Source organism: Pelophylax lessonae (assembly GCF_965119305.1).
Source record: "Pelophylax lessonae genome assembly, chromosome: 9".
Taxonomy (NCBI): domain Eukaryota; kingdom Metazoa; phylum Chordata; class Amphibia; order Anura; family Ranidae; genus Pelophylax; species Pelophylax lessonae.
The window spans coordinates 257,466,638-257,480,207 of record NC_138776.1 but is presented as its reverse complement, the minus strand read 5'-3'; the positions used below and the strand labels follow the sequence as shown (position 1 = coordinate 257,480,207).

The 13,570-nt window shown below is 47.0% G+C and overlaps 2 protein-coding genes across 2 annotated transcripts in view; both read right to left on the bottom strand.

Moving 5' to 3' along the window:
* LOC309563412 (uncharacterized protein) overlaps window positions 1-6,670 on the bottom strand; it is a 44,716-nt gene extending 38,046 nt beyond the window's left edge. Inside the window, exon 1 of the mRNA XM_082267806.1 lies at window positions 6,577-6,670. The gene's annotated coding sequence lies outside the window, so the exon portion shown is untranslated. The remainder of the gene's footprint in view (window positions 1-6,576) is intronic.
* Window positions 1-13,570, bottom strand: part of LOC309564402 (uncharacterized protein) — an 880,901-nt gene that overhangs the window by 478,960 nt on the left and 388,371 nt on the right.

The window sequence follows — 13,570 nt, the reverse complement described above, 5'->3', positions numbered from 1 at the left end:
GCTCAGATCTCAGAGGAAAGATTGCCTCAGGAAATCACAAAACTTGCTCAGACCTCAGATGAGAGATTACAGTAGGAGATCACACAGCCTGCTCAGATTTTGGGGGCAGGGAGAGATTACCTCAGGAGATCACACAACCTGTTCAGACCTCAGGGGGAGAGATTTCCTCAGGAAATCACACAACTTGCTCAGACCTCAGGGGAAAAGATTGCCTCAGGAAATCACAGAGCCTGCTCAGACCTCAGAAAATCACACAGCCTGCTCAGATCTCAGAGGGAGAGACTGCCTCAAGAAATTACACAGCCTGCTCAGACCTCAGAGGGAGAGACTGCCTTAGGAAATCACACAGCCTGCTCAGACCTCAGAGGGAGAGACTGCCTCAGGAAATTACACAGCCTGCTCAGACCTCAGAGGGAGAGACTGCCTCAGGAAATCACACAGCCTGCTCAGACCTCAGATAAAAAATCCTATCTTTAGGTATTTCACAGCACCCTATGGTACATGCTGTGGTACTCATGACATTTCATCTACTGCCTAGAATGCCAACGTTGGAAATGCTGGTACCTTAGAGCCTAATGTATAGCTACCAGCTGGATCTCCCTCTACTGCCACATCCGGAACATCAGGACTAGTAACAATGGTGAGAACTTCTGAGCCTATTTTAGCTGGTGATATAATACTAGATTCAATTTTTTATTTATTTTTGTAGTCTCTCCATAAAATGTACCTGTCCTAGCCTCTGTATTGTTATCACTGGTATTTTCTCTGCAAGGTTACCTACTCGTCTTTTCTAGGGAAAGATGAATAAGGCGATACCCCTGCCTTAATACTCACTCCCTTAGGCTTCCTACTCAATATGTATTCGGTCCACCGAAGTCTTTTGTATTCACTTCCTGATGGGTCACAGCTCCCTGAAGTTATCTTTGACTATGCTGTGGCATGACATCAGCACTGAGATTTTTGTCCCAACTAGATCCCCGCTGAGCAGGTAAATGACAGGTCCGTCTCTGCTCACTGTGCTGAGACGGACCTGTCAGAGCCCCGTTCTCCTCTATGGAAGATCAGGTGAAAAATGGACCGCTGTCCATTTTCATCTGATCCGATCCTCCAGACGGATGGATAATAGGGTTTCACGGACAGGATCGGATAGCAGCAGACAAGTCACCGCTGACATCCGCTGCTTTATAGGGATGCATGGAGCATCCGATCAGGTCTGCCTGAAAAACTGACAGGCGGACCTGATCGGAAAGCCCATGTGAAAGGAAATATACACTGAGAACCAAGCGATCTAACACCGTCGGTTCTTAGGGCTCTGTGAGCAGAGAGACGGTGACTGTAAGTTACTGGCTCTCTGCTTTGGTCCCCCTTGCTCACTGGAGTGCTTGGCTGTGGAGGGGGGGGGAGCAGGAAACCAAAGTCTTTGATTTCCGGGGGCAGTAAAGTGGGTGGGAAGAGAGGCAGGAATTGTAGCAGGCAGATCCCATCACTGGAGTCTTCAAGAAATATAAGCAATTTGTAGGTGACTCAGAACACCAGACCATAAATTAAAAAAGATGTTTAGGATTTTTTAACTCATGATCATACTTACCCTGGTGGATGCAGCATGGGTCTGATGCCGGCTCTAACACTGAGAACCGAATGATCTAACACTGACGATTGCTCTGTTCTCAGGGCTCCATGAGCAGACAGGCTCTCTGCTTTGCCCCCTCGTTCACTGGAGCGCTGGGTTGTGGAGGTGGAGGAAGCGGCCGGCTTAGGCTCTCAGCGGCGCGCTGGGCGCCAGTCCAGGCATGTGGGTGAATCCTGACTTAATTCCAACACTGAGAACCGAGCGAACCAACACTGCTGATCACTCTGTTCTCAGGGCTCCATGAGCATAAAGGCTCTCTGCTTTGCTCCCCCTTGCTCACTGGAACGCTGGGCTGTGGAGGGCATGGGAGCAGCCGGCTCAGGCTCTCAGTGGCTCGCTGGGCGTTGGTCCAGGCATGTGGGTGAATCCTGACTTCATTCTAGCACTGAGAACCAAGCGATCCAACACTGCTGATCACTCTGTTCTCAGGGCTCCATGAGCAGAAAGGCTCCCTGCTTTGCCCCCCCTTGCTCACTGGAGCACTGGGCTGTGGAGGGGGCGGAAGTGGCCAGCTTAGGCTCTCAGCGGCTCGCCGGGCACCGGTCCAGGCATGTGGGTGAATCCTAACTTCATTCTAACACTGCGAACCGAGCGGTTCAACACTGCAGATCGCTCTGTTCTTAGGGCTCCATGAGCAGAAAGGCTCTTTGCTTTGCCCCCCCCTCGCTCGCTGGAGCACTGGGCTGTGGAGGAGGTCAGAAGTGGCCAGCTTAGGCTCTCAGCGGCTCGCCGGGCACCGGTCCAGGCATGTGGGTGAATCCTAACTTCATTCTAACACTGCGAACCAAGTGGTTCAACACTGCAGATCGCTCTGTTCTTAGGGCTCCATGAGCAGAAAGGCTCTCTGCTTTGCCCCCCCCTCGCTCGCTGGAGCACTGGGCTGTGGAGGAGGTCAGAAGTGGCCAGCTTAGGCTCTCAGCGGTGCGCCTAGCGCCGGTCCAGGCATGTGGGCGAATCCTAACTTCATTCTAACACTGCGAGCTGAGCGGTTCAACACTGCAGATTGCTCTGTACTCAGGGCTCCATGAGCAGAAAGGCTCTCCGCTTTGCTCCCCTCTCACTCACTGGAGCGCTTGGCTGTGGAGGGGGCAGGAGCGACCGGCTCAGGCTCTCAGCGGCTCGCCGGTCCAGACATGTGGGAGAATTCGGACTTCATTGTGGCAATCTTGCATGAGCCTGGACCAGCTCTTTTGACGTCAGCAGACAGCGGAATTCAGCCCCCTCTCACTCACTGGAGCGCTTGGCTGTGGAGGGGGCAGTAGCGACCGGCTCAGGCTCTCAGCGGCTCGCCGGTCCAGACATGTGGGAGAATTCGGACTTCATTGTGGCAATCTTGCATGAGCCTGGACCATCTCTTTTGACATCAGCAGACAGCGGAATTCAGCCCACTGTTTGCTGAAAACGGGAACAAGCTACACTCCTGTGATCCATAGAAGGAGTACAGCCAAATGAGCTTTCCCTGTACTTCTACAGTAAATTACACTATGCAGGATTGTATAGCTACACAAATCATTTGCATTATAGAGTTGTTCTGTAAACTGAAGAAAACCACCTGTTCATTACCACCATATATTTATTAACAGTATCAGCAGCTGTGTGTACTCTGATGATGTCTAATTAGATTTTCTTTACGTGTAAAACATTTCCTGCATGCTGAACACGGAAAAAGAGGCTCACTATTATGACTTTTCTGGTGTCTATAAAGGCTCTCTTTCCATGTGAAACTTTTCCCGCACGTTGAACATGAAAAGGGACGCTCACCAGTGTGGCTTCTTTGATGAGCAAGTAGTTTGGCTTTTATGGTAAAACACTTCCCGCATTCTGAACAAGAAAAAGGCCACTCGCCTTTGTGACTCTTTTGGTGTCTAATAAGGCTCCCTTTCAGAGCGAAACATTTTCCGCACTCTGAGCAAAAAAATGGACGCTGGCCTGTGTGAATTCCTAGGTGTGATAGAAGTACGCTTTGCTCAGGAAAAGATTCCCCGCACTGTGAACAGGAATAGGGCTTCTCACTTTTCTGGTGAGTTTTCTGGTGCGTAAGAAGTTCTCTTTTCTTAGCGAAAGATTTCCTGCACTCTGAACACGAAAAGGTCACGCTGGTGTGAGATCTGAGATGGACAACAAGTTCAGACCTTGTTTTGAAAGATGCCCCACACCCCAAACATGAGAATGGATTCTCGTATGTGTGAACCCTTTCGTGGCTCAAAGAGGACTCCCCGGGATTAGATGGATCTGTAGATGGTTCTGCAGTGGGAGAACGAAGCTGGACGTGTGAAGTAATCATTTGTGGTTTATCAGAAGATTCCTCAGGATTAGAGACATCCATTGATGTAGACAAATGGTAAGGTCTGTGGATGATTTGTGCATTGGGATTTACTTCTGGTGAAGTCTGTTTTAGTCCGTCATCTTTTAAGTTACAATCAGCAGATAATAGAAGAGGTCTCTCCGAGGTGTTCATCACATCACATCCATCTGTTGGAAAGAAAATTTTAAATAAACATTAAAGATGTCAATAATTAACCCCTATCCACCGATGTAAAACATACCGTATCTCACAAAAGTAAGTAAACCCCAAACATTTTTGTGAATATTTTATTCTATCTTTTCATGTGACAACACTGAAGAAATTACACTTGGCTACAATGTAAAGTAGTGAGTGTACAGCTTGTATAACAGTGTAAATTTGCTGTCCCCTCGAAATAACTCAGCACACAGCCATTAATGTCCAACAAAAGTGAATACACCCCTAAGTGAAAATGTACAAATTGGGCCCAATTTGCCATTTTCCCTCCCTGGTGACTCTTTAGTGTTACAAGGTCTCAGGTGTGAATGGGGAATAGGTGTGTTAAATTTGGTGTTATCGCTCTCACTCTCTCATACTGGTCACTGGAAGTTCAACATGGCACCTCATGGCAAAGAACTCTCTGAGGATCTGAAAAAAAGAATTGTTGCTCTACATAAAGATGGCCTAGACTATAAGAAGATTGCCAAGACCCTGAAACTGAGCTGCAGCACGGTGGCCAAGACCATACAGCAGTTTAACAGGACAGGTTCCACTCAGAACAGGCCTCGACATGGTCAACCAAAGAAGTTGATTGTCCAACAAAAGTGAGTACACCCCTAAGTGAAAATGTGCAAATTGGGCCCAATTTGCCATTTTCCCTCCCTGGTGACTCTTTAGCGTTACAAGTTCTCAGGTGTGACTGGGGAGCAGGTGTGTTAAATTTGGTGTTATCGCTCTCACTCTCTCATACTGGTCACTGGAAGTTCAACATGGCACCTCATGGCAAAGAGCTCTCTGAGGATCTGAAAAAAAGAATTGTTGCTCTACATAAAGATGGCCTAGACTAAATAAATAATTGCCAAGACCCTGAAACTGAGCTGCAGCACGGTGGCCAAGACCATACAGCAGTTTAACAGGACAGGTACCACTCAGAACAGGCCTCCACATGGTCGACCAAAGAAGTTAATTGTCCAACAAAAGTGAATACACCCCTAAGTGAAAATGTCCAAATTGGGCCCAATTTGCCATTTCCCTCCCTGGTGACTCATTAGTGTTACAAGGTCTCAAGTTTGAATGGGGAGCAGGTATGTTAAATTTGGTGTTCTCACTCTCTCATACTGGTCACTGGAAGTTCAACATGGCACCTCATGGCATAGAAATCTCTGAGGATCTAAAAAAAAAAAACAGGTATTGCTCTACATAAAGATAGCCTAGGCCAGGGCTCGACAAACCCCGGGTGCCAGATAATTGAGGCCACGGCTTCTCAGCCTTCTTGAGTGAGACACTTCCAATGGGGAACTGGCGCCCTCTTGTGGTGGCCGGGAGTATGACAAGCAGTCACTAACAAGACTATTTCCCCCTGCCTGTTCTCAATGCCCGCCCATCTCATTTCCAAGAGGAGAAGAGGCAGAAGTTGTTGCAGGCTTCATCTGGCGCCCTGTGCTTAAAAGGCAAGTGGAAAGGGAGTGTGTTTTTTTTTTTTCTTTACATTATTTAAAAAAAAATTAATTCATTATTTTTCATCATCTCCCTGCCCTGCCATGCCACAGTCACACAGCCGAAGGCCCCTTTCACACAGGCTGCCTGATCAGGTCCCCTGTCAGTTTTTCAGGCGGACCTGATCAGACCCTTCAGTCTCCTCTATGAAGTGGCAACCCGCCGCCATCCGATCCTGTTCGCTAAAAACAGACGGATGGTGGTTCTATTTTCCATCCGTCCGGTGAATCGGATTGGATGGCATCGGATAGAAACGGTCAGACGGTCCGTTTCCATCCAATTGCCCCATAGAGGAGAATGGGCTGTGTCTGCATAGAATGGACAGGATCCGCCTGCTCAGCAGGGATCAGCAGAGAGATCTGCTGAGCTGAGGTGTCTGTGTTGAAGGGGCCTACGGTGGCATATGTTACTCTTCGTAACATATGCCTCCGTAGGCCCCTTAACCTACAAGGGGTAATCAGAAAGTCTGCAGACCACTTTAAAAGACTGTACTTTGATATGGGAGGTGGTAATATGTTGTAGTATGTTGTTTTTATGGTTTGCCAGATTTCAAATGTCTAACATTTGTAGTTTATTTGTGGGAAGTGTTCAGGAAAAGACACATTGCAGCAAAAAAGTCTGACAGGACAATAATCCATCTTCTCGATGTCAGCAATGTCTGAAAACATGATTACGGTAAAAAACTTTTTACTAACCCGGGCTGATATGGAAGGACGATTCCTCCTGCTTACATTTAATAATCATCCCAACCTCCTCCATGGACTCTTTATCACCACCTGCACATGTCTCTTCCTCTTTGACGTCAACTTTTACGTATATCTGGTCTTTACTCTACACCCAAAAATGATAAAAATTAAAAAGTAAAAAAACAATAGACTACACACAAGGATGCAACCTTATACAGTTTTGAATCAGTTCTAAATTCTTGATATTAAATCCAATTTACCTGATGATGGTGGGGGATGGTGTGACCTTCCTGTGTGGAATCCTGGGAATACAGAGGACGGGGACATCTCTCTGGTGGGTTCCCATTACTGGATCCATCTGTAGGAAACACACACACTGACTGAATACATTGTTTCTATGTGTTTATCAGATGATGGGGGATCTAGGTGGACCCTCCGTACTGCTCTCTCCTTTACAATAAAGTCTCCTCTTACCCGGTGATGTGAGGGGCGGCTGATTCTCCATCATGACGTCCTTGTAGAGATCCTTGTGTCCTTCTATATACTCCCACTCCTCCATGGAGAAATAGACAGTGACATTCTGACACCTTATAGGAACCTGACACACACAATGATACAGTCACCATCCAGACACATCCCTTGTCTGTTACTGGATAATGTCCCAGAATTCCCAGCACCGCTCACCTCTCCTGTCAGCAGATCAATGATCTTTTTGGTGACTTCTAGAATATTCTTGGCACTGGTTACCTCTGTTGTCAGGCACTGTGATGGGTGATGTCCTGTGAAGATGTCTTCTGGGTGTTAATGGATCATTAGATGTTTTCTTCACTACTTTATAATCCTGTGTAAGGACATAAAGTAACAATTATCGCTACAGATTTCCTAGAATCTTCCTGTTCCGACCAGTTAGGTCTAATGTATAGGCACATAAATGGTTCTATATTTAGGATGTATCCGGTCTATAAACCAGAGGCTGTGGATGGACAGTTGGATAAATGGTTCTATATTTAGGATGTATTCAGCCTATAAACCAGAGGCTCTGGATGGACAGTTGGATAAATGGTTCTATATTAAGAATGTATCCGGTTCATAAACCAGAGGCTCTGGATGGACAGTTGGAATACACTGGGTGTAAATATAAAATATTATCTTATTACCTCCTCTGCTGCCAGTTCCAGCAATGTCTCCTCTCTACTTCCTCCCCGCTCACCTCTGACCCGGAACTTCCTGTCTGAAAGTTACATCACTTCCTGTGGTGGGCACTGTGGCTCCCAGATCTATAGGCTGCAGTTCTGGTGTCCACCAGCGGATGTTCCTCAGCAGCCAGAAGCTGATATCATCTCATGTAACCAGTCATCATCTGATGCTTGTAGCAGGAAGGCTATTTATCCACTTGCCTACCGGGCACTTACTGCCCAGGCCAATTTTCAGCTTTCAGCGCTGTCGCACTTTGAATGACAATTGCGCGGTCATACAACACTGTACCCATATGAAATTTTTATCATTTTTTCACACAAGCGAGCTTTCTTTTTGGTGGTATTTAATCACCGCTGGGGTTTTTATTTTTTCTAAACAAATGGAAAAAGCCTGAAAACGTTGAAAGTAAAAAAAAACAATTTTCATAGTTATAAAATTTTGCAAACAGGTAATTTTTCTCCTGCACTGATGTACACCGAATTGGCAGCATTGATAGGTGTCACCGAGGGGCAATGATAGGCAGCACTGATGGATACTGGTACGCAGCACTAATAGGTGACACTGATGAGGAGGCACTGATTGGCAGCACTGATGGGCACTAATTGGCAGCACTGATTGACAGCACTGGTGGGACTGCATTGATAATCAGTGCCCTGATTATCAGTAGTGATGTCCCTTTTAACACAAGTCGGTTTTCTGCTCTCTTTTTATGTCCTCACGCTATCAGCAGCTCTTCTCATGTTCAACCACGATGGGAGTTCTCTCGTTATTATCGGTGTCTACAAGACCACATCACTAAACACTTTTTTCACCCCAGTGTTGTACATCTTTCCCCAATATCTGTACTACATCCTCTTAAAGCTCAACCCTTCTCCTCTACTATGTTCTCCACACCTCCTTCCTCATCCACATGTTCTCTGACGCTTGCCCCTTATCATCGTTGCTATTTTATTCCTCACGATCCACACTACATTTTCCGACAGCTCTCCCTGCACCATCTACACTACATTTTCCGACAGCTCTCCTCCACCATCCACACTACATTCTCCGACAGCTCTCCTCCACCATCCACACTACATTCTCCGACAGCTCTCCTCCACAATCCACACTACATTCTCCGACAGCTCTCCTCCCACCATCCACACTACATTCTCCGACAGCTCTCCTCCACCATCCACATTACATTCTCCGACAGCTCTCCTCCCACCATCCACACTATATTCTCTGACAGCTCTCCTCCCACCATCCACACTACATTCTCCGACAGCTCTCCTCCACCATCCACACTACATTCTCCGACAGTTCTCCTCCACCATCCACACTACATTCTCCGACAGCTCTCCTCCACCATCCACACTACATTCTCCGACAGCTCTCCTCCACCATCCACACTACATTCTCCGACAGTTCTCCTCCACCATCCACACTACATTCTCCGACAGCTCTCCTCCCACCATCCACACTACATTCTCCGACAGCTCTCCTTCACCATCAACACTACATTCTCCGACAGCTCTCCTCCAACGGTCCACACTACATTCTCCGACAGCTCTCCTCCACCATCCACACTACATTTTTTCACAGCTCTCCTCCACCATCCACACTACATTTTCCGACAGCTCTCCTCCACCATCCACACATTTCTCCGACAGCTCTCCTCCACCATCCACACTACATTCTCCGACAGCTCTCCTCCCACCATCCACACTATATTCTCTGACAGCTCTCCTCCCACCATCCACACTGCATTCTCCGACAGCTCTCCTCCACCATCCACACTACATTCTCCGACAGCTCTCCTCCCACCATCCACACTACATTCTCCGACAGCTCTCCTCCACCATCCACACTACATTCTCCGACAGCTCTCCTCCCACCATCCACACTATATTCTCTGACAGCTCTCCTCCCACCATCCACACTATATTCTCTGACAGCTCTCCTCCCACCATCCACACTACATTCTCCGACAGCTCTCCTCCACCATCCACACTACATTCTCCGACAGTTCTCCTCCACCATCCACACTACATTCTCAGACAGCTCTCCTCCACCATCCACACTACATTCTCCGACAGCTCTCCTCCACCATCCACACTACATTCTCCGACAGTTCTCCACCATCCACACTACATTCTCCGACAGCTCTCCTCCCACCATCCACACTACATTCTCCGACAGCTCTCCTCCACCATCAACACTACATTCTCCGACAGCTCTCTTCCAACGGTCCACACTACATTCTCCCACAGCTCTCCTCCACCATCCACACTACATTTTTTCACAGCTCTCCTCCACCATCCACACTACATTTTCCGACAGCTCTCCTCCACCATCCACATATTTCTCCGACAGCTCTCCTCCATCATCCACACTACATTCTCCGATAGCTCTCCTCCCACCATCCACACTACATTCTCTGACAGCTCTCCTCCCACCATCCACACTACATTCTCCGATAGCTCTCCTCCCACTATCCACACTACATTCTCCAACAGCTCTCCCCCCCACCATCCACAATACATTCTCCGACAGCTCTCGCCCCACCATCCACACTACATTCTCCAACAGCTCTCCACCATCCACACTACATTCTCCGACAGCTCTCCTTCACCATCCACACTACATTCTCCGACAGCTCTCCTCCACCATCCACACTACATTCTCCGACAGCTCTCCTTCACCATCCACACTACATTCTCCGACAGCTCTCCCCTACCATCCACACTACATTCTCCGACAGCTCTTCTCCACCATCCACACTACATTCCCTGACAGCTCTTCTCTGTCATCCACATTACATTGTCCGACAGCTCTCCCCCCACCATTCACACTACATTCTCCGACAGCCCCCACCATCCACACTACATTCTCCAACAGCTCTCCTCCACCATCCACACTACATTCTCCGACAGCTCTCCTCCCACTACCCGCAATATATTCTCCAACAGCTCTCCACCATCCACACTACATTCTCCGACAGCTCTCCTCTGTCATCTACATTACATTGTACGACAGCACTCCTCCACCATCCACACTACATCCACACTACATTCTCCGACAGCTCTAGCTTGTCTTGTCCGGTTGCTCTCTTTCACCATACAAACCATGTTTTATGTTACCTTAGTTCTCAACTACGTGTTTCTTGAAGAATCTGTCAAAGACCAAAACTACAAAGATAGTCTTTTTAGCAGTCTGTAAGAGGATATATTCCCCACTAACTACCAAGGTAAGAAGTGTTCTTCCCACTGACACCAACATAAGGAACATTCTCACCATGGACACCAATGTAAGGAACATTCTCACCATGGACACCAATATAAGGAACATTCTCACCGTGGACACCAATGTAAAGAACATTTTAGCAGTCTGTAAGAGGATATATTCCCCACTAACTATCAAGGTAATAAGTGTTCTTCCCACTGACACCAACGTAAGGAAGATTCCCACCATGGACACCAATGTAAGGAACATTTTAGCAGTCTGTAAGATGATATATTCCCCACTAACTACCAAGGTAAGAAGTGTTCTTCCCACTGACACCAACGTAAGGAACAGTCTCACCATGGACACCAATGTAAGGAACATTCCCACCATGGACACCAATGTAAGGAACATTCTCACCATGGACACCAATGTAAGGAACATTCTCACCATGGACACCAATGTAAGGAACATTCCCACCGTGGACACCAACGTAAGGAACATTCTCACCATGGACACCAATGTAAGGAACATTCTCACCATGGACACCAATGTAAGGAACATTCTCACTATGGACACCAATGTAAGGAACATTCCCACCATGGACACCAATGTAAGGAATATTCCCACCATGGACACCAATGTCAGGAACATTCCCACCATGGACACCAATGTAAGGAACATTCTCACCATGGACACCAATGATAATATTCTATGTGACATTTGTAGCAACTCCATGTATGCTTAGCATATCAGCTGACACATGTGGACCTGCACCTTTTGGACTTTCCATCTCATTAATACACATTGTAAAATACCATTGATGACTTTCAGAGCACATTATGGTCGTTTTGAGAAAAAAGTTGCTCAGAACAGAATATTGTAAAGTGTAGAACTTTCTGTTTTATTTTAGAAATTCCAGAAGTGATAAACTCATAATAAAGACAAATCTTCACTGAAATCTTGTAGAATTGAAGTACAAATGTTATAAATGTTTTAATAATGCTTTGACAGGACCAATGAAAAGCCAGCTTTCTGCCAAAGTTGCCAGGGTGTTGTACAAATATTGTCAGATTGTCCATATATTACCATAGTTTAGTGCTATGGAGGTGCCTGTATGAGTGAGGGGCCAAGCCATTGCTGTTTGTTTAAGGGTCCATATTACCGTAATGTAATTCTTTTTGGCCTGTAACTATCAAATGACACCCCTAAATACCTTTTGCAACACCTCCAATAAACTGTAGGATACAGCAGTACAGCCAGCCCTTCTCTACCAGGTCCCAGGCCCTATTAGTTCTAAAGATGTTGCTGACATCGATCTTCTTGTAGCTCCCTCTGCAGTGCTTCCAGCCTCTTCTCCTCCCCTTTTCTTTAGCTGTGCTGCAGGGTGATCAGTTGTAAATATCTGACCCCCCACCGCCCCTTCTATCTCTGATCACCCCCACCCCCCCTGCTGTTAGGCCCCTCTGTGAGCCCCCCTTTCACCTGCTGTCTGGGTCTGCTGTGTACCCTTTCCCTTGCAGCACTGTGGGCTTCACTCTTTTCCTCTCCCTCTTCCCAGCAGCTGCTAAGGGCACACAGAGGGGTCATTTCAGGATGGAGGGCGGGGGCTAGCATATACATTATATTGTCAAAAGTATTGGGACACCTGCCTTTACACACACATGAACTTTATTGGCATCCCAGTCTTAAGCCTAGTACACACGCAACGAATTTCCGCTGACCGGTCGTCCGTCTTTTGTCCAGAGTGGTGTCTGTTGGTTGGAATGTGCTCTAGACTGTACACGAATTTTCCCGCAAGACAGAATTCTACTTCAGAAGTGATGTCATGTGTTGGATCGCTTTCTATGTGTTCTTTCATCTCTGAGCATGCCTAGTCTTGCTCATAAGATTTTTGCCCGTCGAAATCTGTACTAATGAGACGAAAATCGGACGTTGTGTTGACGGAGGACAAAAATTTTAATGCCTGCACATCAGGATTTTGTCAACCGAAAAGTCGGAGTCGGCTGTCGAAAGCACCATACTAACAATACGAAAATCGGCAGATCTGTCGTCGGACAAAATTTCCCTTCCAAATTTCTTATCGTGTGTACGGGGCTTTAGTCCGTAGGGTTCATAATTTAGTTAGCCCTCCCTTTTGCAGCTATAACAGCTTCAACTCTTCTGGGAAGGCTGTCCACAAGGTTTAGGAGTGTGTCTATGGGAATGTTTGACCATTCTTCCAGAAGCGCATTTGTGAGGTCAGGCACTGATGTTAGATTGAGAAGACCTGGCCCGTAGTCTCCGCTCTAATTCATCCCAAAGGTGTCCTATCGGGTTGAGGTCAGGCCAGTCAAGTTCCTCCACCCCAAACTCACTCATCCATGTCTTTATGGACCTTGCTTTGTGCACTGGTGCGCAGTCATGTTGGAACAGGAAGGGGCCATCCCCAAACTGGGAGCATGAAATGGTTCAAAATGTCTTGGTATGCTGATGCCTTAAGAGTTCCCTTCACTGGAACTAAGGGGCCAATATGATTTAAGATCAGAGAGAATGCAAAAATGTGAGATGTGGACACCTCAAAGTGAGTGGGAAGAGAGGCAGAGGATTGTCTCAGGCAAATCTCATCACTGGAGTCTTCAAGAAATATGCACTATATTACCAAAAGTATTGGGACGCTGCCTTTACAGGCTCATGAACTTTAATGGCATCCCAGTTTTAGTCCGTAGGGTTCAATATTGAGTTGGCTCACCCTTTACAGCTTTAACAGCTTCAACTCTTCTGGGAAGGCCGTCCACAAGGTTTAGGAGTGTGTCTATTAAGACTTTTCCACTGCAAGTACTAGCTCGGCTCTACTTGGCCCGGTTTGCTTTT